We start from the raw sequence: 5,258 nt of genomic DNA on the forward strand, positions 1-5,258 counted from the left end.
ACACGGGGAGAATGTGCAAACTCCACACAGTCAGTCACCTGAGGTGTGAATTGAACCCGGGTCTCAGGCGCTGTGAGGCAGCAGTGCTAACCACTGTGCCACCATGTCACCCATAAGTTTTGACAATTGTTTTTGTAATTGATGAAAGTGCATGTTTTGTACCACCAAATACAACTTAATTAAGGTTCAACATTTATTTAATCAAGTTTGATTACGATGTAGCTATTGATACCATGGTCATATATTTGGTTCATACAAGATATACTCATTCAGAAATGAATCATACAATCCCATGAAAGACAAGTTTTGGGAGTCATGTCGTCATGAATGGTGAAATGAACTTGCATCTTTTCTTATTGTCAACAAACTCCGATATATTACGTTCAGTGTCACTAGTAAGGATTGAGTCTTAATTCTCTGCACCGACCTGGACTAAATCCAGACACACAGTCCACTGAATTTGTTTGTGATTAAACTGTGACCACCGCAGCCAAAGTTGCAAGTGACTCAAAAATAGGTGGACAGGTAGGTCACAAGAGGGACAAAAACCGTCCAAAGAAGATATCTACAGGTTGACAAAGTCGGCAAAGAAGTTAGCAAAACGAGTCAATATGGAAACTGGAATGCTGTTCCAATTTTGGAAGGGGGAACAAAAGAACAGAACTTTTTGAAATGGAAAAAAATCCGCAAAAAGTTGCAAGACAAAAAGACTTTGAAATTCCAGTGCACCAAACACAGCTGGCACACAGGGGTAACACAGGCAAGTCATATCAACGCTGTTCAGGACATTTTTAGAATATTGTGTGCGATTCTGATCTTCCTATCAGAAGAATATTGTGAAACTGGAAAGGGTTGAAAAAAGATTTACAAGGATGTTGCCAGGGTTGGAGGATTTGAGCTACAGGGAGAGGCTGAATTGGCTGGGGGCTGTTTTCCCTGGAGCGTCGGAGGCTGAGGGGTGACCTCATAGAGGTTTATAAAATCATGAGGGGCATGGATAGGATAAATAGACAAGGTCTTTTGCCAGGGGCGGGGGAGTCCAGAACTAGAGGGGAATAGGTTTAGGGTGAGAGGGGAAAGAATTAAAAGAGACCTAAGGGACAACATTTTCATACAGAGGGTGGTACGGGTATGGAATGAGTTGATAGTGGTCCAGGCTGGTACAATTACAGCATTTTAAAGACATCTAGATAGGGACACGAATAGGAAGGGTTTAGAGGGATATAGGCCAAGTGCTAGCAAATGGGACTAGATTAGGTTAGGGATATCTGGTCGGCATGGACGAGTTGGACCGAAGGGTCTGTTTCCATGCTGTCCATCTTAATGACTCTATAACAGGTACCCAGGAAGGCGAATGGAATATTGGCCCTTATTTCAAGAGGGGGGGGGCGGGGGCGGGAGCTGGAACCTAACAGTAGGGAAGTCCTACTGCAACTCCCCAAGGTGCTGAGGAGATCACAACTGGAATATTGCGTGGGCCCGTTCCGGTTCCCCTCACTGAAGAAAAGGTATCATTTCATTGGAGGCAGTTCAGTGAAGGTTCACTCAGGTGATCCCTAGTGTGGAGGGGACTACGTTATGAACCAAGGTTAAACAGGTTGGGACCGCACTCACTGGCGCTTGGAGGAGAGAGGTGTGACCTTGCTGAAACCAATCAGATACTGAAGGGTCAGTCCTGAGAGGATGCTTCCCCTCCCCTCATGGGGGCACAGTCTCAGAACAAAAGGGGGCACTGATTTAAGATGAGGAGGAATATCTTTCCTCAGAGGGTCTTTGGAACTCCTTGCCGCAGAGAGCTGTGGGGGCAGAGTCCTTATGAGCCATCTGAGGCTCAGAGTCTTGATCCGTCGGGGAGTCCCAGGGTTATGGGCAAAGTGGAGGCGAGGATTGTCAGTTCGACCGCGATCGTGTTGCCGAGCAGGAGTAGACCAAGAGGGGCCAAATGACCTCCTCGTGTTCCTGTTTCTTATGGTCTTCTTCCAAAAAAAACAAGAGAAATTCTCATCAACCTACGCGGAGTTGTGATAACCCTCCACTGGAGCAGGTGGGATGCGAGCCACGACTTCCCGATGCACAGTGAGGGAGGAACACTACCACAAGGGCCCATGTTCTTAAACTAAGAGTGACCTTGGGCCCATGAATTGCAAATGATTCAGATGAGAGTGCAGCAAGCAATTAGCTGAGCTGCTATAAATAGTAAGATTCTGTAGAGACTACTTACAGAAAGGAAAACAGGCCTCTTGCCCCAATGAGTCTACACTGAGTCTCCAGAAGAGCCTTCAACCCAGGCCCATATCCCCCTGCTCAAAGATTCCTCCACCACCTCCCCGCCCCCATCTCTGTGACACTGCATTTCCCACGGCTAACACACCTAATCTCCCCGGTCACTATGCGGCCATTTAGCACAGCCAATCCACTTTAACCTGCACATCCCTGGGCACTATGGGTAATTTAGCACGGCTAATCCACCCTAACTCTACATCCCTGGGCACTATGGGTAATTAGCATGGCCAGTCCACCCTAACCTGTACATCCCTGGGCACTATGGGTAATTTAGCATGGCCAGTCCACCCTAACCTACACATCTTTTGGAGGAAACTGGAACATCCGGAGGAAATCCATGCAGAGACAGGGAGAGAACGTGTAAACTTCACACAGACAGCCGCCCTGAGGCTGGAATCAAACCCGGGTCCCTGGCGCCATGAGGCAGCAGTGCTCACCACTGAGCCACCATGCCGTCCTGGGACAGTAGCGATCACGGTCGGATCTGATGCTTGTCATGGCTTGTGGATTCGCTGGTGCCTCCGCAGGTTGGAGGACTGGGTGAAACCCTTCCCGCACCGGGAGCAGGTGAACGGCCTCTCCCCGGTGTGGACCCTCCGGTGCCTCAGCAGCTTGGATGAGTTGCCGAAGGCCTTCCCGCACAGTGAGCAGGAGAAGGGCCTCTCCCCGGTGTGGACCCGCCGGTGGGTCAGCAGGTTGGACAGCTGGTTGAAGGCCTTGCCGCACTCGGGGCAGGGGAATGGCCTCTCCCCGGTGTGGACCCGCTGGTGGGTCAGCAGGTTGGAGGAGTTGGCGAAGCCCTTGCTGCACTCGGGGCAGGCGAAAGGCCTCTCCCCGGTGTGCAGCCGCCGGTGGGCGCGCAGGACGGAGGGGTTGGCAAAGGCCTTGCCGCACTCGGGGCACGGGAAAGGCTTCAGCCCGGCGTGGGCCCGCTGGTGGGTGCGCAGGACAAAGGGGTTGGCAAAGGCCTTGCCGCACTGAGGGCAGGCGAACGGCCTCTCCCCGGTGTGGAGCCGCCGGTGGGCACGCAGGACGGAGGAGTCAGTGAAGCCCATTCCGCACTCGGGGCAGGGGAATGGCTTCTGCCCAGTGTGGATCTGTTGGTGCCTGTGCAGGTGGGAGGACTGGGTGAAGCCCTTTCCGCAGTGCGGGCAGGCGAACGGCCTCTCCCCCGTGTGGACCCGCCGGTGAATCTCCAGCGCTGACGGCGACAGGAATCCCTTGCCACACTCCCCACACTTCCACCGTTTCTCCCCGGGGCGGGGGTCCCCGCGCCTCGCCAGGTTGGATCTCTAAGCCGAACGCGCAACCGCGCGGACACGCTGTCCCACCGCGAGAGGCACTGCGCGTTCGCCGGGCTGGGAAACCCCCGGTTAAAGCCTTCTCTGCAGCCGGTTCACTCCCGATGGCTTTGGTGTGGTGCTCTTCCCCGGTCGCAGCACCCGTCTCGCATCATCTCTTCACGACTCAGGTCCAGGTATCGCAGCGACTCTGTGGCGCAAAGGTTCAGTTTGAGATTTCTGTCTGCAAATCCTCCCCTCGTACAGCCCCTGCAGTGAGGAGATTGCAAACGTCAGCACAGGATAGAAATTCAGAACACACTGTTCCCGCTTCTGCACATCATACTTTCCTCTGTCATCCCCAGACAGTTGTCATAGAGATGTACAGCACGGAAACAGACCCTTCGGCCCAACCCGTCCATGCCGACCCAGATATCCCAACCCAACCTAGTCCCACCTGCCAGCACCCGGCCCATATCCCTCCAAACCCTTCCTATTCATATACCCATCCAAATGCCTCTTAAATGTTACAATTGTACCAGCCTCCACCGCTTCCCTCTGGCAGCTCATTCCATACATACACTAGCCTCTGTGTGAAAAAGTTGCCCCTTAGGTCTCTTTTATACCTTTCCCCTCTCACCCTAAACCTATGCCTCTAGTTCTGGACTCCCCTCATCCCAGAGAAAAGACTTTGCCTATTTATCCAATCCATGCCCTTTGAGATTTTATAAACCTCTATAAGGTCACCCCTCAGCCTCCGATGCTCCAGGGAAAACAGCCCCAGTCTGTTCAACCTCTCCCTGTAGCTCAAATCCTCCAACCCTGGCAACATCCTAGTACATCTTTCAGGTTTCACAACATCTTTCCGATAGGAAGGAGACCAGAATTGCACACAATATTCCAACGGTGGCCTAACTAATGTCCTGTACAGCTGCAACAATGACCTCCCAACTCCTGGACTCAATACTCTGACCGATAAAGGAAAGCATACCAAATGCCTTCTTCACTATCCTATCTACCTGCGACTCCACTTTCAAGGAGCTACGAACCTGCACTCCAAGGTCTCTTTGTTCAGCAACACTCCCTAGGACCTTACCATTAAGTGTATAAGTCCTGCTAAGATTTGCTTTCCCAAAAGTGAGGACTGCAGATGCTGGAAATCCGAGGCTCTCCCAACTCCTGTACTCAATCTCCATCCTACACACTCTCCAGCCATCCTCACCTCACTGTCCGAATATCTGCCCTCTTCCCCATTTTCCAGAAAGGGGCTGATCCTTAAAAAGCTGTAAATCTCGATCTCACACCCTGCGCCTTCATTCTCATTCTGCTCTACCTAACATCGCAGAATGATACAAATGTTACGGCACAGGAGGTGATTTCACCGTACCAGCTTATTAAATAAACATCATCCCTTAGTGCCAAATTCCTGTTTTGTCCCCATACCACTGCGCGTTACTTTTTATGTAAATAACTATCCAATTCCCTCCCAAATGGCCCAATTGAACCTGCCTCCACCACACTTCCAGTCCGCAAAGTAAACTATTCACTGAGTGAGAAAGGTTTGCCTCTCTTCAACCTTGCTTCATTTGCATCTCATTTTATACACATAATCTCTCATTCGCATTCCTTTTACCAGCAGGAACAGTTTCTCCCAATCTAGGAGGTAGATTAGGTGGCTCAGTGGTTAGCCCTGCT

The sequence above is a fragment of the Chiloscyllium plagiosum genome, chromosome 44, assembly GCF_004010195.1.
Source record: "Chiloscyllium plagiosum isolate BGI_BamShark_2017 chromosome 44, ASM401019v2, whole genome shotgun sequence".
In the NCBI taxonomy this organism is placed as follows: domain Eukaryota; kingdom Metazoa; phylum Chordata; class Chondrichthyes; order Orectolobiformes; family Hemiscylliidae; genus Chiloscyllium; species Chiloscyllium plagiosum.